The sequence below is a fragment of the Pleurodeles waltl genome, chromosome 6 (assembly GCF_031143425.1).
Source record: "Pleurodeles waltl isolate 20211129_DDA chromosome 6, aPleWal1.hap1.20221129, whole genome shotgun sequence".
Lineage (NCBI taxonomy): Eukaryota > Metazoa > Chordata > Amphibia > Caudata > Salamandridae > Pleurodeles > Pleurodeles waltl.
The window spans coordinates 382,497,181-382,524,292 of record NC_090445.1 but is presented as its reverse complement, the minus strand read 5'-3'; the positions used below and the strand labels follow the sequence as shown (position 1 = coordinate 382,524,292).

Sequence of the window (27,112 nt, the reverse complement as noted above, 5' to 3'; positions counted from 1 at the left end):
GGTTCAGCTCCAGAAAGACAGGTCATTCTTTTTCGTCCTCACTTTGGAAAATGCTGAAAAGGTCATTTATTGATATTTTTCTCTTAATTTGATTATTTCAGAGGAAAGATCATTTTACAAAAATTTACTTTGTGAAGCCTAAGACAAAAGTGGCTTAAATCCAATTCTGTCATGTATTACAAGTTCAGAGATGGCAAAGACATCTCTAAAAGTTGATTTGGCTTGTTGATCTCAAATGAAGCTTACAGAATGTACCCCCTCATCAGCACCAGGAAGAACCAGTTGTGATCCTATCATGTTGGAGGAGAGTTTATCTAAACAGGGGAGTGGCCTGCAAGCAGGAGAGAAGCCTCTCTGGTCGCAGACTGGTTGTAACATCTTTAAATAGAGTTTCATGGATATTTTTACATGCAAAATGGATGTGCTGCATAAGGAAGTGCTAATAGGGTAAAGGGGGTCATAGGGTAAAAAAAGTATCCGGAATAGGGTAGGGAAAATGATCAAATCACTAGCTGATACATAGAATAAGACTGGCAACTATTCGCTACCTCTTCAGGACATTCCCAGGCCTTGGGAAGAGTCCTCGTGATAAAGAAGTCCCTATTGGAAGAAATAAGACTCTTGACTCTTGCTGGAAGAAAGTAACTTATGGTCTCCTGACTCTTACCGGTACCCACAGACTTGAACTACTCTGCAAGGGTCAAGTGGTTTGTCTCTAGAAAGCTCTCCCACCCCCCTGTGAAGAATCCAAGATATCTGGGGTGACAAAACTCTGGTGTCACAATCCTCAATGTGTGATGGAGGCAAGCCCTTTGAAGGGAAGGGACAATGGCAGGCCTGAGGCAAGTGCTACTTTACTGGGTGGCACAATAAGGACAGCAGGCCTACTGGTAACAACTAATTAACAGGCGCTGAGTACAGGTCGTACCACATACTAGGAACTGACAAGTAAATTGAATATGCCCATTAGATGTAGCCAACTTTTACTATGTTTGGAGTACAGAGCACAAGCACTTTAGCGCTGGTTAGCACTGGTTAGCTAGTGGTAAATTGCACAGAGTCGTAAAACCAACAAAAACGATTTCAGCCAAACAGAAGGTGTGAAGGCAAACAGTTTGGGGGAATATGACACCAAGTATGTCCATTCCAACAAATTGTTAATAGCAGAGTTTCAAGCAACAAAAGATACACAGTGAAATGTTGGAACCTATCCATGTTTGAAGTGCTACACTATCTTGGATTGCCAAAAAACTGAAAACCTTTGAAACAGTAGTGTACTCTACTAAGTGCGCCTATGTGAAGTTGTATATTATATTATATTATATTATATTATATTATATTATATTAACGTACACACAGGAAAAACATCTGAAAATAAATCATCACTCAGAATGAGAAATATGAAATAAAATACACCAAACAATTTTGTGAATGTTGACACAATATTTCACAATTGAAATCTGATGTATACATTTTTTTAAGAGCAAGATTTGGTCAGTAGAGGCTTTATGTGCATTACATCCATAAGATATCAACAAATCTACAATGTTGTAGTGCTCTATGTTAGAAAAACATATAGATAAATAGTCCTGTCATGGAGACCCCACATTCCTATTTTGTCCTCATTGCCACCCTGTTCTCCTTGTTGTTCTTCCCACCCACTTTTGAGGAATGTGGAGGTTTATCAGCGTGAGTGTGGTGCTCAAGTTATGCTCCCATGCGGTAACTCAGCCCCTTCCTATTGGGTTCCTGTGCATGGAAACATAGGGACCACCATTGATTTTCTGCCATCAAACCCAACTGCTGCCAGAATTGTCCACATGCCCTATTTAGATGTATGCTGGAGCACAGGTGAATGATCACCAAAGGTTTGCCGTCACCCCCAAGAATCTCTACCCATGTCGATGGTACCATATGTTAAAGCAGCTGGTGGCAGTACATCAGCCCCTTTTACCGTTGAGCCAATCATGATATGTATTCCTGCCAATGCAACTGTGGAGGCTAAAACTCAACACCGGAGTTGGCAGATTGGGAAGGATAAAAGGATGTAACACATTTTTTTCACTTTTCCCTTTTTCTGCCACCATGAAGCCAATCATGCAAATCCAGGCGTTGCTGCTGCTCCTGGGCCAAGATGGAAATCAATCCTGTCATCACCGGAACACAATGTAAGTCACTGTCATACTTCCTATCCTCAGAATTGTTGCTGTACAGTACCACTGGGCTCATGCATGTGTAAAAAAGTTTGGCAAACAACCCCATGATGATGGGCAATGCTTATATGTGTAGTGTTGTACTAGGAAATGTATCATAAGACACCTTGAGTTATTAGTAGAACACACCAATCTCGTACGAACTTCCTTCATGGCAATTGACACCTACACAAAAGTCACAGCAATCACAAATAGGAATGTGTCCATACAGATGTGTGCAATAATTTCCCATTAAAAACAAAATACCCAATAGGAACTATTCAATCCCATGATAAAGTAGCAATTCCACTACCACATTTTACAAGTGAGTATGAACAGAATGTACTACCAATCTTACCTCCAAACTGCAAACATGGCAGAGATATATGAAGGTCACATGTCCCCTTGGTGTGCGCAATATATCACAAACATCAGATATAACTTAACTGCAAAGTGCCATTGTCCCTATGTAATGCATATGTACATATCATGAACACATCATGTCAGCATAAACTCACATGAATTCTCCAGTCACAATAGGAGAAACACAATTAATGTTGGTTTAAGTGTCCAGTTGCAACGTAAATTCTTTGCATTTATTAAAAATAGCTATAATCTGCAAACTGTGATGGTCACTTTCACAAATAAGAGTAAGAGCATACACACATATTATCAGAAATAACATTATCAGTTAACAATTAGTAACAATCATTAAATAAGACCATGACAAAGGTAGTCTCAAAATGAAAATCATGTATGTAATGAGATAACTCTTTCAGAAGGAAACTTTGGAATACAGCAAAGAAAGAAACAATGGCACAAGTTCATTAGTCCATAGCATGAGTTGCATGGCCACAAATTGCCTCCTACTGTCACTGCTAAAATAAACCTCCTCCGGAAGGAGCCTATGTGGGACAGGGACCTGGCACCTCAATGATGCCACTGTTGGGTGGGGTCCTTGGGTTTGGGAGTGTTGGGTTTGAGTTTGAGAGGGGTGGGTTGGGATTTGGAAGGGGTGAGTTGGGATTTGGAAGGGGTGAATTGAGATGTTTGGGAGGGTGGATACACATTCGAGAGTGGTCAGTTGGAATGCTAAATGGGTGGTTTGAGATGTGGAAGGGATGGAAAGACATTTGGGGGGTGTTTTGGGATGTTGAAGGGGTCAGGGCCAGGAAAAAAAGAAGGTCTTTCCAGGGAAAATGTGAAGAGAGTTTAGCAGGGAGTTTGGGTTGGGAGGTGGAGGGAGTAGAAGTGTCTGATGTGCATGTGTCTGTTGAAGGCGTGGGCACCTGAGGGTCGGGTGTATGTACTGTATGTTTTGATTTGTGTTTCTTACTGGGTGTCTAATGGGTGGGTGAATATGGGCATTCTGTTTGGTATTTGTATGTGTTGATGTGTCTGTTGTGGAGGTGGTGTGTGATTTTGTGATGTCTGTGGGAGTGCTGGTGGTGTGTGTGGGTGTGGGTGTTGGTGTAGTGGTGGTTGTGCTGACTGCATGTGTAATGGTTTGTGTGTGTGGGTGTAAGGGTAGAGGTGAGTGTGGTGTCTGCAGGTGTACTTGTGGTAAGTATGTATATCTGTGTCATAGTGGATATGATGCCTGCAGGTGTGCTGGTAGCGAGTGTGTGTATTTGTGTCATGGTGGGTGTGGTGCTGGGTGGGTATGTTTGTGGTGGTTGTGGTAGTGGGCTGTGAGTGCCTGCATGTGTGTGTTTGCGTCTGTGTTTCCTACTATGTCGGTGTGCAGATGTGCTGCTTGTAGTAGTTGTAGTGGGTGCACACACATGTTTGAGTATACTTGGGATAGGACTGGTTGGAGAGATTTTGGATTGAGAGGCGGTAAAAGCCTGGGCATGAGGTTGGGGTGGGTGGGAGGCTGCACACTGTAGGGCAGGCAGGGCACTCTGTATGGGTGGCATTTAGTAACATGGTCTGGCCTACAGCAATTGTCCTTCAAAGATTAACAACCTCCTGATTGAGAGCAGCCTGGGACACCAGGGCAGGGCAGGAGGTGCAGGCAGAAAGGTGACGTTACTCCTTTTAGGGGGCATCTATGGCCAACGGAGGGGAGAAGAGGGAGGGTAGAGAGAGAATCACAATAGCTCTTTCATGACGGAACAGGGGCAAAATAGGCTGTGAACAAAAAAGGTTAGTTAGTCAAACATTTCCCAATCAGACATTTTAGTGTTCCTCTCGAGTCCCAAAAAACAGGATCTCCCTGGCAAGAAACTCCAGCTTTTCTCTTTTGAAGACAGGCTATGTTACCTACTTTGCATGGTGTCATGGCTCCCTCAGGTCAGTAGCAGCATCATAAAGTGTGGAGGTCTTGTTGGCTGCAGTGCTAGGAGGCAAGTGAGCTTTTTTTCAATATGCTGCATACAAGTACAAAGCTAATGCGATCAGTGACAGTAATGGACACAACCACTGGCTTTCGTGCATAGCCGTCATACATGTTCATCTATGACAGGTACTGTCCTGCGGGGTACCACCTACTATGCGCTCAACTTCCACCTACAGCTGTTGGGTAGCGACTGTCCTGACAATAAGGCCAGGAATCCACCATCTTAGGGTGTGAAGCTGTGTATTTTTTAATTGTTAGTGCAATGGAGCCTCGTGTATTTACAAAAGAGAGGCATAAACTGCACTGTTTTTGGCAAGATATCACACATTAAAAGTGAACCATGAATGTGTTTGACATTGATAGTGTCTCGGTGGAAGGAATATCTCCATTGACAGCATTTGAAAAAAATCTAAAGAAAAAAATATTTGCAAATAATACCTCTCAAATCAGGTACTTGCACATAATATAAAAAAAGACAGAGGAAAAAGTGTTTTTTGACTTTGCAATTTTTTTAGAAACATTGTATGTACCTATATGCCACAATGAGATTCATAATGATATTAAGATATTGTATGTGTTATGTGACCAGTTAAACAGATATTTTCCTTTCCACACATGCAGTCATTTGAACCCAGACATGGGTAGGAGATGATGATCTCAGGTCTTCAGGACTTTTTTAGACCTTGCCACCATAGAAGAAAACAGTGATAAAAAAGTTTTGGCTAAATTGGCAAACTATCCTGGAGCCGTGTCACCAGCTGGAGCCTGATCTCCTGCTTCACAATATAAATACAACAGCAATAACACCAATAGTGAAACTCATGAAAGTACTTCATTTTCTGGCCACTGGTGCCTTTCAATACACTGTGGCAGTATTCGGGGCATGTTCCAACCAACTTTCAGTGGTATTCTACAAGAAGTCCTTTCTTCAATGCTGAGACACATCAACAGCTACACCGAGTTCCCACAGCAAAAGTATTTGGCCAGTGAGAAGGGAAAATTTTATGTTTTGGGTGGACTACCGCATATTGTTGGAGCAATAGCTAGCATGTATATTATCTTGGTGCTACCACATAAAAGGGAACAGGTCTACCACAATTGGACCAACTTCCACTCCATCAATATGCAAAAAGTCTGCAAATCTTACAACTTGGACCAGAGAGGGCCTGGCTTGGTAAGTACAATATGCCTGGAGGATCTCTTGCATAAATCCTACTTTAACATTGTGTCTCCATGGGAGAAGCAGTTTAGTGCTTGACAATGTGCCACTTAACCTGCTCAAACTATATGTGTATGCTCAGCCATAGCATACTGTTCTTCCTTCACATTGACTAAATCTTCAATTTGTGTTCTGTGGAAGATGCTGACTGAACTATTTTTAGTACAGCACTGAATGGTGTTTGGGACATTGCAGCAGATACTGCCACAGTGTCCTGTAAAGATCATGTGGCCTCCAATTTTTATACTGCCATGATGTGGACTATTGGTGTTATTGATGTTTGACTCCTATTGTGAGGGCAGGAAGTATGATTCCACCTAAGGTCATAAATAATTTATAGTTCTCCTATTTGATCCCATACAATATTCCCTTTCTTCCACGGTGTCAAGATTGGGGTTTGTCTATCTCTAAATGACACAGACTATTGAGGTAATGCATGGTTTGTGTAACTCAGCTCGAATGTCCATGAGGACTTGTTACATACATATCTTTGTGGACAAAATATTGGGAATTTGTTTTGTTTTCTTTGAATTAAATGGGTAACACATTACCTCTTTTTGTCATTTCTAATTTTCTAATTTTCCTTTGCCAATAAATGATTAAAAGATTAGACAACATGATGGTGGAAGACAGACATGACAAATGAAATGTCCCAATAAATCCAACAGTTTGTAATTTGTCTCAATCAATTTGCATGATAGAAAAGAACAGAAAGGTGATTCAACAATTGTGAAAATTAACAAAAAAAGTCTATTGTAGTGGATGAAAGGATGAAAGGATAGTAGCAGAGTCAAAAGCAGTTTAAAGTCAAATATACAAAATACAACTTCCCTCCGAAAAGGTAAATGTGTCCCTGAAATATTCCACAGAATGAATGGTAGACACATGCTGTAGGAAATTAGGATCTGCATCTCTTGGAGATGGTAGTGGTGAAGGTCTTTCCATCCTCTCATGGTAGTCCATATGACTGTCCCTGCTGGGAAAAAGGGGGACACAGGTGTAGGGACTTGTGTGGGAGGAGCATGCTCCACATTTGGCAGGGCCTCCCTGTCTGTGGCTGGCAGTAGTGTACTTGGGCCAAATGTAGAAAGAACATAGACAGGGGCATACAGAACAGGAAAAGCCCTGCTCATGTGGTGGTAGATGCCGTAAACTACCCCAGTCAGGGAGCTCATATTACCATTGTGGTTGCATGTTTCCAACATGTGCTCTTTCTACACCTCTGTGATCTCCTGGAGCTCAGTTACAACCTGGCCCATCAAGCCTTGGGACTGTTGTATTGCTCCCAAGAGTTGCCCAATAGTGGTCTGGTTGACAAAGACCCCAGTGGCCTCAAATAGCTGACCTATAGATTCCCTCCCATGAGCCCTTCCTTAATACCCTGTGCCCTTTCAGCAGTGTGCTCCACTCCAGTGGGTCCTGGCATAACTGGAGGTGGTGTTGGGGTTGTCTCAACAGCAGCAAGGACTGGGGTTTGGGGTAAAGGATTGGTGTGTAGCTTCTCAGTACACAGGAATTGGAGGTGTCCTTATACTGAGATGGTATTGCAGCTGGGTTGGGAGGTACAGGAGTGGGCCAAGTGTGACTCACTAGAGCAGTCTGGGCAGAGACACCAGATGAACCAGCTGCCTCTCAATCATCTGGACTTGCAGGAGTGGAATCCTCACTAAAGTTGCTCCTGCTCTGGAGTGGAGGTGTCTTAGGTGACAGACTGTGGTCCACTCGCCTGGGGGTTTGGACCTGAGAAGAATGCAGAAAATATGCAATTAATATCTAGTTTGTGCATCATATGTGCCTTCAGCTACAAATGGGGCCACCTAAAAAAGGAAAGCAGACTAACAGACTGATTAGAAGTTTCTGTGATTTTCATTGTTTTACACATGCAGGCAGATTTCCACAGATGCCAACTCCAGTGATGACATTGTAGAGATGACCAGAAACTCAAAAGTGTTATTTCTGAATTGCACATTCAACCCAACACAGTGGTGTGGAGATTAGAATACTGGAAAGGCTAGTAGGCTATAAAACATTCTGTGGTTCAAATTAATATTGATAATGTCATTAGCTATCATATATCCAGTGCAAAGTAAATTATATGCAGCTACTACTTCTGTTCAGCATTCCACATCACATTTCAGGAAAACTTGGATTGAAAAGACTATGAATTATGTGAGCATTTCCATCAGTGTAGCTATGAGAAGGTATCAATATGCTTGAGATACACAAGTGACGTTTTAAGTCATAGCATGATATTGTGGCTGTAAAATGCACAAGTTGTTGAGATGTGTGCACATATGGAATGTTGGAAAATGGCCCTCTCGGAAGGGTCACCACAAACCTTTTGCCTTCATCCTCCTCTTTTTCTGACATCATTTTGTTGACTTTAGGACTCTGGACACTTTACCACTGCTAACCAGTGCTGAAGTGCACGTACTCTCTCCCTAAAAACATGGTAACATTGGCTCATACCCAATTGGCATACTTAATTTACTTGTAAGTCCCTAGTAAAGAGTACTACATGGGTCCAGGGCATGTACATTTAATGCTACCAGTGGGCCTGCAGCACTAATTGTGCCACCCACATAGGTAGCCCCTTAACCATGTCATAGGCTTGCCATTGTATGTGCTGGTTCGCTCACTTCCACTTTGACTTGCCATTTAAAACTAATTGCCAAGCCTTAAACTCCCCTTTTGTATACATATAAGTCACCCCTAAGGTAAGCCCTAGGTAACCCATAGGGCAGGGTGCTGTGTAAGTAAAAGGCAGGAGCTGTACTTGTGGGTTTTACATGTCCTGGTGGTGGAAAACTCACAAATTCATTTTCCACTACTGTGGGTCCTGCTCCTCCCATAGGCAGGCATTAGAACTGCCCTTATACTTTTAAGTGACAGATTTTGATCTGAAAGAAGTAGCTGTGTCATGTTTAGTATGGCCAAAATGGTAAAGGAAAATCCTGTTTACTGGTGAAGCTGAATTTAATATTACTATTTTAGAAATGCCACTTTTAGAAAGTGGGCATTTCTCTGCACTTAATGCCATCTGTGCCTTACAGCCTGTCTCCAACCCATGTCTGGTCTGTGCTGGTTGACAGCTTCCCTTGTGCATTCCAACCAGACAGCCATAAACACGGGACATTCAGTCACATCTGCATTCATCTGCATACTCAATGGGTATCCATGGTCAGGAAGGGTCTCTCTTACACTTTAAAGGTCTGTGGTCTGCCCTCACACAAAGGACTGATAACCCCCCACAATGATCTTGGCCGACGGGACTGGGAAAAAGGGGAACTTGTGCACTTCAAAACCACTCTTTGACGTTTCTCCCACTTCAAATGCATTTTAGGCATGTATACTGGGTCTCTGACACCACCAAATGAGACACTTCTGGTTCTACACCTGGACTCTATCAGAGAACTGCTTGGCTGCCCAAAGGTCTCCTCTGGAATACTTTGCTGAGAAGGACTGATACCCTGCTTGTTTCCCTGTTGCCTATACCCTGCGTGTTTCCCTGTTACTTGCTGGCCTTTGACTCTGCTGGAAGGACTCCGCCGTCCCCACAAGTGTTCTCCACGGGCTTGGATTGAGCTTGCCTCCTGTTCTGAAGTCTCAGTACCACAAAGACTTAACCCTATAGAAGGAAATTCTGTTGCATTGAAAAATCAATGCAACGTCTGCAGGAATCGATGCAGCACCCGCCTTGCGGCTATAAAAAACACTGCATTGCCTACCGGATCCACACAGCGCCTGCTCCTTCTTACCAGCATGTCAAGAATTTTCAATGCATCATCCATGGGCATCCAATTATCCCTGGATCGCATTAAGGAACCAAGGCTGCACTCCTGGAAATTGATACATCACCTAGCATTGTGGAAATAAACAATGCATCGTCTGTGCAACACCGGATAATCCAACACAGCGCCTTATTTTTCAACACATCTCCTCCTCTGCAGCTCCCGTGCATCACTATTTTTGATGCTTCCCAGTTACAAGGATACAACCACTGATTCTTAAGGATTAAAAATCTTTTAAACCTTTACAAAGTGATATCCTGGCTCTTGCACATTGGATTTTTATTACTTTGATCTTATTTTATTCAGATAAACGTTATTTATTTTTCTACACTGGTGTGGAGATCTTTTTGTTGTGTTTTCACTGTGTTACTATATGAGTTATTGCATAAATACTTTACACATTGCTTTCTAAGTTAAACCAGTCTGCTCAGTGCCACACTACCATAGGGTGAGCACAGGATAATTTGGAATGTGTTGTGACTTACTCTGACTAGGATTGTGGTCCCTACTTGGACAAGGGTGTATATCTCTGCCAACTAGAGACCTAATTTCTAACATGGAAGTAAAGAAAGGTGGAACAACATTGCATTGTACTATTGTTTTGAAGATCGAAACACAGTGCATCATGGTAGTTGTAGTCATCTGTTGACACCAAAGACAATACTTGTTTAAAAAGTGAGTTACACATAACTCTTTCAATGACTATAGTGGAGATGAGCACACAATACAACACATATACTCACATAGGCCTTCATGAGCAAATGGATGGCTCTTTGAACCTGTTTTGGGAGAACAACACCATACACTGATGGAAAGCAAGGGACTGAGCAAATACAACGGATGACCCATGGAGAACAACCCATTATCTGACTAAACATATTACACATTGTTAAAGAGAGATGTAACCATGATGCTAGTAATTGGTGTGAAACATGATATTTTGTGGAGTCAAGCTAAGATATGTGTGTTTTGCTGAGGGTGTTGAACCATTCTAAATATCAAACCCAATGCAGAGGAAGGGTTATAAGGAGGTGTAGTGCTTTCCTCTTATCTAGTTTCTAAGCACTAACATAACACACCAGAAATGCACTTCTGAGTTCAAAGAAGACTTTTATTGTTGTTAATTCTTCCCCAACCACAATTTTTATGTTGGTGAATTAGTAGCTTTCAAGTCCGCGTTAATCAAACAAAATATATCAGTTTGCAATATACACAGCAGGTTATATTTATAAGATATTGAATGCAAAGCAAAACAAATACTTCACCGTGTGGGAAACTATTTACAGCTTCATCTTTCTAAGGTCTGCAAGCTGATGACCCCCTGTCAGCCGCGAGAAAGAGATTCATCTACCCACACGGGATACTGGCAACGGGCGCCTCGTTCCAGCACGAAGTCAGGCAGATTCGAATCTGAATCTCTGCAGCCTGTTTCGTTACAAAGGTGTGCCCCCTCCTCTCAGACTCGGGAAAACTGAGTAAGTCTTTGGAGACTGGCCAGGTCTCCGAGACTTCTCCTCTTCCCAGGCTCAAGCGGAGAGAAAAACAACCAGTGTACCCTCTCTTATCAGGTCTAGTCTACTGTGAGAAAAACATCTTGGTTCATCTTGTGCAAAAACACAGCTTGGAAAAATACAGCTTGGATTCTCAACTGCAATGTCTAACTCCACGTTAAAGGCAATAGGCCGCTAAACCTAAATATCAAATGCAATGTCTAATGTCATATCAAAGCCAACAGGCAGCTGAGCTGAATATAAAATGCAATGTCTAATATCATGTCAAAGCCAATAGGCAGCTGAGCTGAATACAAAATGTAATATATGATATCATGTCAAAGCCAATAGGCAGAATATCTAATAGCATGTCAAAGTCAATAGGCAGCTAAACTGAATACATCATGTCAAAGCCAATAGGAATGCAATGTCAAAGCCAATAAGCGGCTAAACTGGATACAGCATGTCAAAGCCAAATGGCAGAATACAGAATGTAATGGCTAATGCAATGTCAAAGCCAATAGGCGGCTAAACTGAATACAGAAAGTAATGGCTAATGCCATGTCAAAGCCAATAGGTGGCTAGGCTGAACAAAACATACAATGTGCTACTGGTGAACATTGAGCAACTAATATGCGCAGTGGTGAAACACAAAGTCATTGGTCAAAACAAAATTCATCAAATGGCAGTACATTCCGCCCTTTGACCAATGAATTTTTGTTTCACATATCTCTTGTTTCAAACAAAAACAAAAAACAAAAAACATCAGCACAAAAAAAACATTATCAGCAAGTCACATTTGAATGATCAAAGCAATCCCTGTAAAGCAATAGAAGTGAATTAACACATTGATCTCATAACCTTTCACATCAGATACATCTACATAGAAAAGACTGAGCAATTTGTACTCTGAATGAGTCTCTAATTCAACAGTGTTAGCAATTTGATGTAGCATGAGTTCTACTCATGTAAAGGTGCACGGTCCATCTGAAAGGTATGCTGGAAGGTAAGCAAAAGTCAGAGTTCCATACGAGAAGGGAAAAAAAAACAAAAAAAACAAAAAACACAGCTTAGTTCCAGTGGAAGAATGCAATCAAACAAGTTGAACTTGAACTGAAGGAGCAGTTTGCGCAAAATGGATCCATGGTGCTGGCACTTTACTCTGCCAGGTTCAGGTTGGGGGTTCGGTCCCTTCCCCGACCCCACACGCACACACCGGAAGGGGGACCACACAGCACACTCAGGGACAGTGGCGAAACGTGGTAGGATCTGCAAAAGAAACAAGTATGACTTTTCTTGCAAATAACATTTTTCATTTAAACTGCACCCTTCCTCTTTCTTTCCCTGTTTTATAATCAGCAGGACGTTTTTGGGGCCCTTTGTTATATTCTCTGCAGGTTCTGGAGGATCACTTGGGGCTTCAGCCCACACATCAGCACTGAGGTTTTTATCTGCTGCACCACAGCTTCCCTTTTCTTGCACTGTCAGAGGGCTGGGGCAGACTCCTTCTTTACCAAACCTCCATTCACTGCATTTTTGTCAATTTGGGCCATTCTGTCTCCAATTTGTATGAGTGAATCAGATTCTTTTCTAGTTATCAGCATAATTTCGATTTTTCCTTGGTAATTTGCAGCAATCACTCTCCCTAAAACCTGATCAATTTGCCATTTCTGTCCTGGTAACTTTCCTCTCCCCAACTGCTCTGTTACTGCTTGCATGACAGATTGCTTTTGTGCGTGCTGCACAGTTTTTATCAAATCTAGGGGAATGTGCATCTCTCTCATCTCTGCCCACCTGTAAGTGGCCTTTTCTCTCAGCTGTTCACATTTCTGGGGCACCCACTTAGCCATCCCCACTAAGGCAGAATTCTGGGTGTACACTTCTCTCTCTGAATTTTTCTCATTAACATCTGCAAGGTAATTGAACCAGTTAGGTGCTAAAACATTAGCAATGAACCAAAAATCAGCGTAAAAATGACACATCTCAAGTAGCTCTTGCTTTAAAATCTGACACACATTATACAACGCTGTTCCTTCTAACGTGCCATAAAACAACATTTCCGTCAATGAATCATTAGTAAAACAAACATGCTTTTTCTCTTCAGTGGACACAAATTCAAATGGTGCACTCAATTTTACTGGTAACTCTTTTACCTGTGGTACTCTAGCCCTGTCTTGCAAGTACCAGATCCAGTGTATGATTCTAGCTAGGGGCACTATTTTCTTTCCTTGTTTTTGAATTACATGTACATCAGTTTTTCCTTCTTGCACTGCGCAGAAACCTAAAGTCTGCATTATTTCATTTGCCAAATCACAAGCACGCAGCTGCATATTATTTTTCACAGTGACCATATACAAAAGTGTCATCATTACTTTCGAAAGACACATTTTCTACATATGTACAACAGAAATTATTTCTCAAAGCACTATCAGGCAGTTTAGCTACACATGCATTTTCAAACATGGTCTGCCGTGCTTCTGTAATTCCCCAAACAGAAAACAATTCACAGTTTTTCATAGCACCATCGGGCAGTTTAACAACACATGCATTCTCAGACATGGTCTGCCGTGCTACTGTGATTCTCCAAACAACAAAAAACTATTTCTGTAATTCTCAAAACAACAAAAAACAATTACACTTTTAAAGTGTGCACGTAGAAATCTACTAATTCGTCAATGACCTTTAATCAACTCTTAATGATCGACCCCACTTCTGGTACCAATTGTAGTGCTTTCCTCTTATCTAGTTTCTAAGCACTAACATAACACACCAGAAATGCACTTCTGAGTTCAAAGAAGACTTTTATTGTTGTTAATTCTTCCCCAACCACAATTTTTATGTTGACGAATTAGTAGCTTTCAAGCCCGCGTTAATCAAAAAAATATATCAGTTTGCAATATACACAGCAGGTTATATTTATAAGATATTGAATGCAAAGCAAAACAAATACTTCACCGTGTGGGAAACTATTTACAGCTTCATCTTTCTAAGGTCTGCAAGCTGATGACCCCCTGTCAGCCGCGAGAAAGAGATTCATCTACCCACACGGGATACTGGCAACGGGCTCCTCGTTCCAGCACGAAGTCAGGCAGATTCGAATCTGAATCTCTGCAGCCTGTGACATTCGTTACAAAGGTGTGCCCCCTCCTCTCAGACTCGGAAAAACTGAGTAAGTCTTTGGAGACTGGCCAGGTCTCCGAGACTTCTCCTCTTCCCAGGCTCAAGCGGAGAGAAAAACAACCAGTGTACCCTCTCTTATCAGGTCTAGTCTACTGTGAGAAAAACATCTTAGTTCATCTTGTGCAAAAACACAGCTTGGAAAAATACAGCTTGGATTCTCAACTGCAATGTCTAACTCCACGTTAAAGGCAATAGGCAGCTAACCTAAATATCAAATGCAATGTCTAATGTCATATCAAAGCCAACAGGCAGCTGAGCTGAATATAAAATGCAATGTCTAATATCATGTCAAAGCCAATAGGCAGCTGAGCTGAATACAAAATGTAATATATGATATCATGTCAAAGCCAATAGGCAGAATATCTAATAGCATGTCAAAGTCAATAGGCAGCTAAACTGAATACATCATGTCAAAGCCAATATGAATGCAATGTCAAAGCCAATAAGCGGCTAAACTGGATACAGCATGTCAAAGACAATAGGCAGAATACAGAATGTAATGGCTAATGCAATGTCAAAGCCAATAGGCAGCTAAACTGAATACAGAAAGTAATGGCTAATGCCATGTCAAAGCCAATAGGCGGCTAGGCTGAACAAAACATACAATGTGCTACTGGTGAACATTGAGCAACTAATATGCGCAGTGGTGAAACACAAAGTCATTGGTCAAAACAAAATTCATCAAATGGCAGTACAGGAGGGGCTGAAAGAACCATCACCAGTCCTCTGAGGCCAGGGAACACACTCTTACCCACAGGTCTTCTAACTCTTCCTGATCTCCTTTGTGCACAGATTGTTAGATTTGATTGTCTTTGCATTAAACCCAAAGACACAAGAATATTCCTTAGACATGAGGTCTCATATAACTTTATTATATTGACCTCTGGCTTAAAAAATGGGCCAGATTCATTCCAGGCTCCATTGAGCTTTGAGGTGGTAAGTCTAGAAGCCTATTATGAGTCATATCTTAACATTGCTAACATTATCAATAGCTTTGAAGAGGACTTAGATTACATCCAAAGGTTGACCACTGCATTACATGAATGAGTTGAACATCAAAGATAACAAGACATGCTATTCAATTCTAAATGGTCTATTTTTGGCACCAGTTGGCTAGTTGAAATGATCAGCATCTCAAAGCCAAAACCCAGGATGTGATAGTTTGTTCCCACACCCCAGGTGGGTAACATGTTTTAGTCAGTGTCAAAATTCCTTTATTGACCTTAATCAGGCATTCTCCAATATACAAATACTGAAGACTGTTGGCCACAGTCAGCCCCTCAGATAACAGTCAAATGCTTCTTGGAAGGAAGTTGGAGTTGTTGTATAACAAATCAACAAATAGGTGAGGGGGCATTGTTTGGTCTTTCTCACCTATAGGTTATGACCCAAAGAGTATAGCAGGGAGTCACTGAAAATAAGCTTGTGGCAATGTAAATAATTTGGGGCCAGATGTATAATTATTTTTGCACTCGCAAATGGTGCGAATCGCAAAAATCGGCCGTTTGAGAGTGCAAGAACGTGGTCTGCGATGCATGAAAGGCATTCGCAGACCAAAAATAAGAAATCGAAATATTTGCTATTTTTTGCGTTGCAACCAGGTTTTGCGTGTCGCATTTTGCGATTCAGTATTTCCAGTAGGAAATTGCGAGGCGCAAATTGCGATTCGCAAAATCCAAGTCGCAAAGAGATGCATAAAAAAATCGCAAATTGCGATTTTTCTCAGAATGGCATTTTGCACATGCAAAATACCATGAACTGAAACCAGGTGGTAACAAAGGGCAACCTATATAAAGAGGCCCAGAATGCCTCAGCCTCTTTTCCACAATGGCTGCACTCTACGTCATGGCGACGAGAATGAGGATCTTGGCAGGTTTGAGGAGAGGGAGGAGACGACAGGAGCGCATTTTCAGAGTGCGCATTACACTTTTTGACCTGACAGAGGAGGAAAAATATGAGAGGTATAGGTTGAACTCAGCCATGATACTTGATCTGATAGCTGAGCTACAATCCATACTGCAGCGCAGAACACTAAGGACTCACAGCATACCCACCCATGTGCAGGTATTATGCTCCCTCCACCTATTCGCCTCAGGGACCTATCAAGGGGTCATACCAGCAGCTGGAGGGGTCACACAGAGTACCCTCTCCAGATTTTTCAATGCATTCATCAACGCCATGCTGAGCAAACTACAACAGTACATCAGATTCCCTCACACCCCACAGGAATTACAGCAGACAAAAATAGAGTTTTAAAAGATAGCACAGTTCCCCCACATCCTAGTTGCCAAAGATGGCACACATGTGGCAATCTGTCCACCATCAGCCACAGAGGTTGTGTACCGCAACAGGAAATACCCACATTCCATGAATATACAGGTGATATGCAATGCCTCCTACATCATTACTGATCTGGTGGCCAGGTACCCAGGGGACACACATGATTCTTACATCTTTCGCCATAGCGGGATTCACACAAGACTGCTAGCTGGGGAGTTTGGTGAAGGATATCTACTAGGCAATGTCCCTCTGTACACTGGCGCATTGATGGCGTACCAATGTCAGGTGGCTCAGTTACTCATCACACCCTCTGTCCCTTCCAGGAGACAGTGCTTACGCAGTGCGCACCTACATGATGACGCCCTACCTCAATCCTACAACACCAGCTGAACGGAGATACAATGCAGCACACAGGGCAACCCGCAACGTGGTGGAGCGCACATTTAGACTGCTGAAAGTCACTTCCGGTGCCTCCACAAAAGTGGAGGGGCACTACAGTACAGTCCAGAGACAACATGCAGAATAGTGGCTACTTGTGGAATCCTGCACAATATAGCTATCACCAGGGGCATACCTGTAGAAATATGTGATACTGAATCAGATGAGGATGACGATCCCATACCACCTCTACAGCCAGCAGACAGGACAAGTGCAGCAGAGGGAAGGCAAAGGCGTGCCGACATCACACACAACCATTTCAGACGTGAGTATTAATGACACAAATCCTCTGACAACTGTACCTGTAGTGAAATAAATGTATTACCTTAAGTCAGGTAATGTACTAAGAGGAATAACAAAAAACAGGTAATGTGATAAACGCAAACCAATAAAGAGCCAGAGTTACGCACTATTACTTCATAGTGTCAACAGCAGTCCAATGGCAGCTAGAGTAATTTTTTGCGCCCACGCACACCACTCGGGTGCCCAGTTACGTCACTGGCACCTCTTTTGTCACCCTCAGTGGCAGTGCTGTGCCTGGCACTGCACCGTCTGGTGTCCGCTGCTGGTACGGCAACACTTCTGAGGCTGGAACTGTCCTTAGTGTCCCCCAGTGCTAGCTCACTCGGAGTGGCTGATCTTGGTCCCATAATGTGTTTGATCACATTTGTGATCTGCACAAGTCCATTGACAACGTCCCTGCTGCTGTGTGCTGCCTCCACTTGTGCAGCCACTGCACGACGGGCAATCATTGCTGTAGAATTTGCCATCCTGTTAGAGGAACGACAGAAGCTGCCAAACATGGTATGGAATCTACGCTCCTGTCTGCCCTGGCTCACCCTCTCATGGCACGGCTCCTGGCAGACTTCCAGGACAGCACTTGTAAGGTCCCTGGTGTCCTGTGATGCCTGTACCTGTCCCTCACGCAGCTGTACAATGTTACTATTGAGGGAGTCAAGTTGGCGATGCAGGCCCATCATGTTGCGGTTATGTTTGCGCAGGTTTTTATCTAATGCAAGGATCCGCTTATTTTGTAGACGCTGCTGCTGAAATATAGCAGCTTTCAGGCCACCAAATAAGGAGGGACCCTCACCTGACTCATGCTGCTGTGCCCAGGAATCTGTCGCAATCTTGCGTGGTGCTGTGGTTGGATGACACCTGCCCTCCTGAATCTGACTGCGCCTGTCTGTTGCTGATGGGGTACTTGGCCCTTCCTGCTGCTCATCGGAGTCGTTGCTGAGCTCTGGCAGTGGCAGTGCCCTGGGCCTGCGTCGGACAGTCGCTATGTTGAGGGACCCACTGGTGTTAGAATCTGAGGCCAGATGGGTGTCTGTCTCACCTACCCATGCAGATGTTGTGGCTGCTGGGCCTGGCCCACCTGCAACAACAATATGCAGCATGTCAGTTATGTATGTTACATTTTCAGTCAGACAATGGCATTAAAGGTACAGGTACTTCTCTACACGGTGTTGTGTGTGTTGTGCTCCTCTGGGTGTCACTCTATTTAAATACATTGTTGTGCTACTTTCAGTTCTGGGTTGTGGACTGCCACTCCCATAATGCATTGTTGTGCTGCTTCTAAGATGTGGACTGGACTACTTCTCACACTGTTTCACATTACTTGCTAATTCCTAAGGGGCTTTTGTGCATACACATATGGGGTTACACAACAATATTGCACTTACCTGGGCTGGTACTTGGTGTGCCGGAGGTGTCGATCTCTGTGACCCCAGTCACAGCTTCAGAGAGGAGTGTGGACTCCACTAGGTCCTCCAATGGTGTTGATGGTGCCTCTGTGGGTGGCCCGCCTCCTGTTCCCCTGGCCTCCGCACGTCTCCTTGCCACCCTCTCCTTTGCACGGGACCGCAGGTCATACCACCTTTTTTTTATCTCTTCAATGGAGCGCTGTGCCACTCCAATTGCGCAGATTTTGGACTGTATTTCCAACCATAGTCTCCTCTTCTCACTCTCAGGCACCTGGAGTGAGCTTTTTCCAAACAGGCGGTCATGGCTCCTCACCACCTCCTCAGTTAGTACCTCAAGCTCCTGCTCGCTGAATTTCAGCTTGCGCTTCCTTTCACCCTTCTCCTGTGCTTGGCCTGGGGTATCCATCCTTGCTCAGGTGTTCTTGCTCCTGAGTGCTGCTCTGTGTGGCTGGGCTGCTCTCTCTCAGGATGCTGGTTTGGGTGTGGCACCTGAAACTGCCTGGGATGACTCATTTCCTGCTGGTGATGTCATCAGGCTCCTCCAGGTGTGCTTTCTCAAACTTTCTTGCAATTTGCGATTTTTTACCGAATCGCAAAAAAATCGCAATTTGCGAAAATGCAAATTGCGATTCGGTAAATGTGCCTCGCAAATCACAAATAGCGATTTTTTATAAAATCGCTATTTCCAAATCGCAATATTGTTGCATGGCCAATTGCGACTCGGAAATAGCGATTTTTTAAAAATCGCTATTTGTGATTCGCAAGCTCCAGTTTTCATACATATGGCCCTTAGTTTGTATGTGTTAGTTTGCCCATGTACACTGAATAGATGTGAAGTCATCTTATAGAATCGAGGCACAGGATAGAATGTGGCATGCCATTAGAGAATCTTAGAGTACATCTTTTAGATGCACTGCAAGTTGGACGCTAGACATAGGAAATGGTGATCAAAGAATAAGATGTATTCCATATGCATCACAGCTTCTAGACAGATTTCACCTTTTAGTTCCTCAAAATTACTCCAAGATTATTAAATGCCCGGGTTTCTAACCTTTTCTGTGATAAGAGCTACTTATATTCGATGAAAATCCTAGCAAGCTACTAACATTAAAGATGTAACAGTAACCATATCGGACAAGATTAGAATAGTGGCCACCATATACAAAGATGACCAGCAGTGATCCCTTCAGTGCATCAGGTTCCATTACTTAGCAGTATTGTAAAAGTGCTCTGTCAAGGTGGAATGCCTCTACATGAGTAAGACATAAGATCAATAGAACCAATGCTCCTGCCACCAAGTTAATATTAGCAGTAGACCTCCATAACATGGTTTGATTTTTTTCACTGAATTATCATTTTAAATAGTTTTTGGCATTTTGACAATTTTTCTTCACACATCAGCATATGACTTTTGAAAATACACATTCCTTTGTGAAAATACATGCCTTTCAATTTTGGTATACATATCTTAATTCAACCAGGCACAAGCTGCTAATTTAGTTGGCTAAGCTGCACACAGGAAAGCTACTCACAGGTAGCTGGAGAGCTACCAGTTGCTCATGAGCTACTCATTGGGGAATCCTGCTCTAATGACATCTCATCATACTATCCCATGACTCCATTCTACCTTTCACTCCCTGTCCCCAAATTCTCTACAGCTTCTTAAAAAATGTCAACATTCTTAACCTTTTGTTTCCACTCATCCTCACCTATGCATACTTCTGTTATTGAACATGCTCTTCACCTATGTGTACTCTTGTTAATGAGTATACTGTCACTTGATCATCAGACTCATCCTTCTCTTCTTTATCTCGATCCCTATCAGCTAACCATCACAGACAATTTGCTACCTGTAGGAAGGTAGCCTCTTTCTAGCCTTGTTACCCCCACTTTTGGCCTGTTTGTGAGTAGATGTCAGGGTGTTTTTCTGTCTCACTGGGATCCTGCTACCCAGGACCCCAGTGCTCATACGTTTGTGGCCTATATGTCTTCCCTTTGTGGTGCCTAACTGTATCACTGAGGCTCTTCTAACCAGGACCTCAGTGTTTATGCTCTCTCTGCTTTTAAAATTGTCACTGCGGCTAGTGACTAATTGTAGGAGGATGGCCTGGCTTATAGTGGGTACCCTGTGGTACCTACACCCTGTGCCAGGTCACGTTATCCCTTATTAGTAGAATAGAGGTGTTTCTAGCAGCTTAGGCTGATAGAAGGTAGCTATGGCAAAGCAGCTTAGGCTAGGAGACATGCAAAGCTCCTACTATACCACTTACATCATATGCACAATATCATCAGAAAACACAATACTCAGAGTTACTAAAAATAAAGGTACTTTATTTTTATGACAATATGCCTCAAGTATCTCAGTGAGTACTCTCAGTAAGAAGGAAAGTAATATACACAAGTTATATGTACACAAACCCAAAACAGGTAAGTAATAGTAGGAAAAGTAATGCAAACAGTGTAGGATTACAAAAGGATGCAATAGGTGACCATAGGTCTAGGGACAACCCAAACCATATACTCTAAAAGTGGAATGCGAATCACGAATGGACCCCAGACCTATGGGAGCTTGTAGAGGGTCGCTGGGATTGTAAGAAAACAGTCAGGGTGTCCAAGATACCCCACCCCAAGATCCTGAAAAGTGGGAGTAAAGTACACCTACTACCCCAAAAGGACACAACAGTCGTGATAGGGGAATTCTGCAAGAACAACAAACACCAGCAAAGCACTGAAGGTGGATTCATGGACCTGAGGACCTGCAAGGCAAGGGGACCAAGTCCAAGAGTCGCGATAGTGTCCAGGGGGGCAGGAGCCCAGGAAACCCCGGATAAAGGTGCAAGGAAGCTGCCTCCGGAGGGGAGAAGCTTGGAGCTCTGCAACAACGAAGAGGACTAGGAACTTCTCCTTTGGATGGAAGATGTCCCACGTCGCGATGAAGGTTACAGAAGTGTTCCCACGCAGAAATACCGCAAACAAGTCTTGCTAGCTGCAAGGGTCACGGTAGAGGTTTTTGGGTGCTGCTGGGGACCAGGAAGGACCAGGATGTTGCCCCTTGGAGGAGGAGACAGATGGGGCGCTCAGCAACTCAGAAAGCCCCCACAGAAGCAGGCAGCACCCGCAGAAGTACCCAAGGGTCACAGTCGAGGTTTTTGGGTGCTGCTGGGGACCAGGAAGGACCAGGATGTTGCCCCTTGGAGGAGGAGACAGATGGGGCGCTCAGCAACTCAGAAAGCCCCCACAGAAGCAGGCAGCACCCGCAGAAGTACCCAAACAGGCACTTAGAATATTTGTGAACCGGAGCTGGCTCAGAGTCAGAAAGGAGGGTCCCACTACGCCGGAGGCCAACTCAGAGGGTTGAGCACTGCAGGACAGAGTGCTGGGGACCCAGGCTAGGCTGTGCACGAGGGCAATCCTGGAAGAGTGCACAGGAGCCAGAGGAGCTGCAAATCACGGAGTACACAAGTTTGCAGTCTAGCGTGAGGAGGCAAGGACTTACCTCCACCAAACTTGGACTGAAGGATCACTGGATTGTGGGAGTCACTTGGATAGAGTTCCTGTGTTCCAGGGACAACACTCGTTAGGATGAGAGGGGACCCAGAGGACCGGTGATGCAGGGGGAAGATTCCATCGACCCACTGGAGATTTCTTCTTTTCTTCCAGTTCAGGGTGAAGGCAGGTGACCCCCAGAGCATGCACCACCAGGAAACAGTTGAGAAAGCCGATAGGATGAGGCGCTACAATGTTGCTGGTAGTCGTCTTGCTACTTTGTTGTGGTTTTGCAGGCGTCCTGGAGCAGTCAGCAGTCGATCCTTAGCAGAAGTCGAAGAGGGAAGTGCAGAGGAACTCTGGTGAGCTTTTGCATTCATTATCTGAAGAATTCCCCAGAGGAGAGACCCTACATAACCAGAAAAGGAGGTTTGGCTACAAAGAAAGGTGGATTGGCTACCAAGAGCGGTAAGTGCCTATCAGACGTATCTCTGACGTCACCTGCTGGCACTGGCCACTCAGAGCTGTCCAGTGTGCCCCCAACACCTCTGTTTCCAAGATGGCAGAGGTCTGGGACACACTGGAGGAGCTCTGGGCCCTGGGAGGTTCTGGTCAGGGGGGTGGTCAGTCCCCTTTCCTTTGTCCAGTTTCGCGCAGGAGCAGGGCTGGGGGATTCCTGAGCCGGTTTCCATTTTGACTGGCACGCTGGAACACCCTTATAATTCCCTAGAACATGGTACCTAGGAACCCAGGGTATTGGGGGTCCAGGAGATCCCTATGGGCTGCAGCATTTCTTTTGCCACCCATAGGGAGCTCAGACAATTCTTACACAGGACTGCCACTGCAGCCTCAGTGAAATAACGTCCACATTATTTCATAGCCATTTTACACTGCACTAAAGTAACTAATAAGTCACCTATATGTCTAACCCTCACTTAGTGAAGTTTAGTCGCAAAGTTACTTAGTGTGTGGGCACCCTGGCACTAGCAAAGGTGCCCCCACATTGTTCAGGGCAAATTCCCTGGACTTTGTGAGTGCGGGGACACCATTACACGTGTGCACTACATATAGGTCAATACCTATATGTAGCGTCACAATGGTAACTCCGAACATGGCCATGTAACATGTCTAGGATCATGTAAATGTCAACCCAATACCATCCTGGTATTGGGGTGACAATTCCATGCATCCCTGGGTCTCCAGCATAGAGCCCGGGTACTGCCAAACTAGCTTTCCGGGGTGTCCACTGCAGCTACTGCTGCTGCCAACCCCTCAGACAGGTTTCTGCCCCCCTGGGGCCTGGGCAGCCTGGTCACAGGAAGGCATAACAAAGGATTTCCTCTGAGAGAGGGTGTTACACCCTCTCCCTTTGGAAATAGGTGTGAAGGGCCTGGGAGGAGTAGCCTCCCCTGGCCTCTGGAAATGCTTTGAAGGGCACAGATGGTGCCCTCTCTGCATAAGCCAGTCTTCACCGATTCAGGGATCCCCCAGCCCTGCTCTGGCGCAAAAATGGACAAAGGAAAGGGGAGTGACCACTTCCCTGACCAGCACCTCCCAGGGGAGGTGCCCAGAGCTCCTCCAGTGTGTTCCAGACCTCTGCCATCTTGGATGCAGAGGCGTGAGGGCGCAATGGACAGCTCTGAGTGGCCAGTGCTAGCAGGTGAGGTCAGAGACCCCTCCTGATAGGTGCTTACCTTTCTCTGTAGCCAATCCTACTCTGAGGGCTATTTTGGGTCTCTCCTGTGGGCATCTCACCAGATAACGAATGCAAGAGCTCACCGGAGTTCCTCTGCACTTCCCTCTTCGACTTTTGCCAAGGATCGACCCCTGACTGATCCAGGACACCTGCATAACTGCAACAAAGTAGCAAGAAAACTACCAGCAACATTGTAGCGCCTCATCCTGCCGGCTTTCTCAACTGTTTCCTGGTGGTGCATGTTCTGAGGGCTGTCTGCCTTCACCCTGTACTGGAAGCCAAGGAGAAATCTCCTGTGGGTCGACGGAATCTTCCCCCTGCCAACGCAGTTACCAAACTTCTTCATCACCGGTACTCTGGGTCCCCTCTCATCCTGACGAGTGTAGTCCCTGGAACACAGGAGCTGGGTCCAAGTGTCTTCGACAGTCCAGTGGCCCTTCTGTCCAAATTTGGTGAAGGTAAGTCCTTGCCTCCCCACGCCAGACAGTAATCCTGTGTACTGCGTGAACTGCCAGGACTTCTGTGCACTTTTCAAGACTTCCTTTGTGCACAGCCTAGCCTAGGTCCACAGCACTCCGTCCTGCATTGCGGTGGGGGTCTGTGATAGCATGCCGGTAGGGTGGGGGATATGATAGTTAAGATTTGACTTACCAGAGTCCATTCCTCCACCGACTCCTGCGAGGCCCTCAGGATGCATAATAGTCAAGACCTGCTTCTCCCATGTTGTTAGTTGTGGGGGAGGAGGTCGGGTTCGGCCGCCAGTCCGCTGTACCGCGATGTTGTGTCTGGAGACCACGGAACGCACCTTCCCCCGTAGGTCGTTCCACCTCTTCCTGATGTCGTCCCGATTTCTTGGGTGCTGTCCCACTGCGTTGAGCCTGTCGACTATTCTTCGCCATAGCTCCATCTTCCTTGCTATTGAGGTGTGCTGCACCTGTGATCCGAATAGCTGTGGCTCTACCCGGATGATTTCCTCCACCATGACCCTGAGCTCCTCCTCCGAGAACCTGGGGTGTCTTTGCAGTGCCATTGGGTGGTGTAGGTGATGTGTGGGGTGGTGTGTGTGGTGATAAGTGTGGTGATATGTAGTGGTGTGTGGTGTTTTGTGTGTGGAAGTAGTGTGGGTGATGGTGTTGAGTGCCTGTGGCTGCTAGTTTGTAGATGGTGGTGTCTCTCTCTGGCCTTCTCACTGTAATGGAGGTCGTAGGGGTTTGTGAGTGATGTGGGTGTGTGTTTTATATAGTATTGAGTGAGTGGGAGTGGTGTGTGTATGTGTATCAGGTGTGTGTATTTCGAATTGTTCAATGTGGTGGTGTTTTGGAGATGTGTGTGTATTTTGAGCGCGGCGGTGTGTACCGCCAATGTAATACCGCGGTTGAAAGACCGCCGCGTGGATTCGTGGGTCGTGATTGCATGGGCGTATTTCTGTTGGCGTGACGGTGGAGGATTTGTTTTCGCCAGTTTATCACTGACCTTTGGTGTGGCGGACTTGTGTGGGTGTCTGAATTTTGGCAGATTTCGGGCTGTGTGTCATAATAGCTGTGGCGGATTTCCGCAGCCACGGCGGTGTGCTGGCGGTCTTCTGCACGGCAGTAAGCGGCTTTTACCGCCAATGTTGTAATGACCCCCAATATAATTTACGATTATCAGTTTCAAGAAAGCATGAAAACCCAAAAATGAAACAACCACACCTAAGTGGTTTACTTAACCTGATAGGTGCGGGTGTCGGCCACTGGCCGACGCCCACACACCCTCCCTGGTGCGGGTCACGACCAGTGGCCGACACCAGGAAGGGTATCAATAAATCCTCGGGTGCGTCGCACCCGAGGATTTTTTTTTTTTTTTAAACCCCCCCCGGGAAACACGGAAGCTTCCGTGTCTCCCCCCGCCCCCCCACCCGCCCCTTTGTGACGTCAGCGCGCCTCGCGGCGCGCTGACGTTGCAAAGGTGTTTTCCCCATCAAAGCAGGAAGCAGCCTTGCGGCCGCTTCCTGCTTTGATGGGGAAAACGGCCTTTCTCACGTTCGGGAAGGCCTCGTAAGAAAGGGGAGAGTCTCCCCTTTCTTACGAGGCCTTCTCAAAGTGTTTCCTGGCCCCCGATCGCAGCACAGCTGCGATCGGGGGCCAGGAAACACCACTAGACGCCAGGGATTTCACTTTGGGGGGGCGGCCCCCTCGGAAAATGGGCCGCCCCCCCCCCCGGGGGCATAATTAATAAAAATAAAAAAAGGTAGGTGCCCCCTGGGGGGGGGGGCGCGATCGCGCCCCTCCCCCCCAGGGGATTGTTTTTTTTTTTTTTTTTAAATAATGAAAAAACAATAAAAAATGTCAGGGGGTCGCCCGTCGGCAGGGTGACCCCCTGTGGGGGCAATTTTTTTTTTAGATGTTGTAGGGTTTCCCTGGGGGCCATTTTGGCCCCCAAGGAAACTATACAACAACTAAAAAAAATAGATCTATATATAGATCTATATTTATATATCTATGTAGATAGATATATCTATGTACATGGATATATCTATAGATATATCTATGTACATAGATATATATATATATATATAGAGGTAGATCTATATATACCAAAGAGATTTATAAAGTGTGCTACTCACCTGTGAGGGTCTCAAGGCGCTTGGGGGGGGGGCGGGGGGAGGGAAAGGGGCTGGGAGGTTCACTGTTCGAAAAGCCAGGTTTTGAGGCCCTTCCTGAAAAGAAGTAGGTTTTGGGTCTTGCGAAGGTGGGTTGTGAGGGCGTTCCAGGTTTTGGGTGCAAGGTAGGAGAAGGATCTGCCCCCGGTGGTGGTGTGTTTGATGCGGGGGACAGAGGCGAGAGAGAGGTCAGCTGAGCGGACGTTTCGTGTGGGGGTGTGGAAGGTGACTCTCGTTGAGGTAGGCAGGGCCTGTGTTGTGGAGTGATTTGTGTGCGAGGATGAGGATCTTGAAGGTGATCCTTTTGTCAATGGGGAGCCAGTGGAGGGATTTGAGGTGTGGAGAGATGTGTTCGTGTCGGCGGAGGTCGAGGATGAGTCGTGCTGCTGAGTTCTAGATGCGTGTAGTTTGCGCTTGAGTTTTAGAGTGGTGCCGGCGTAGAGGGCGTTTCCGTAATCAAGCCTGCTGCTGATGTGTGCGTGAGTGACAGTTTTTCTGGTCTCTGTGGGGATCCATTTGAATGTTTTTCAGTATACGGAGTGTGTTGAAGCATGAGGAGGTGAGAGCGTTGATTTGTTGGGTCATCGAGAGGGAGGAGTCTAGGATGATGCTGAGGTTGCGTGCGTGGTTGGCGGGGGTGGGTGCAGGGCCT

The 27,112-nt window shown here is 45.1% G+C and overlaps 1 long non-coding RNA gene across 1 annotated transcript in view; it reads left to right on the top strand.

Annotated features, from left to right (window-relative positions):
* The window catches only part of LOC138299772 (uncharacterized), a 601,676-nt gene that overhangs the window by 389,259 nt on the left and 185,305 nt on the right, over positions 1-27,112 (top strand). Inside the window, exon 3 of the long non-coding RNA XR_011204833.1 lies at positions 2,092-2,168. This is a non-coding gene — a long non-coding RNA (uncharacterized lncRNA). The remainder of the gene's footprint in view (positions 1-2,091; positions 2,169-27,112) is intronic.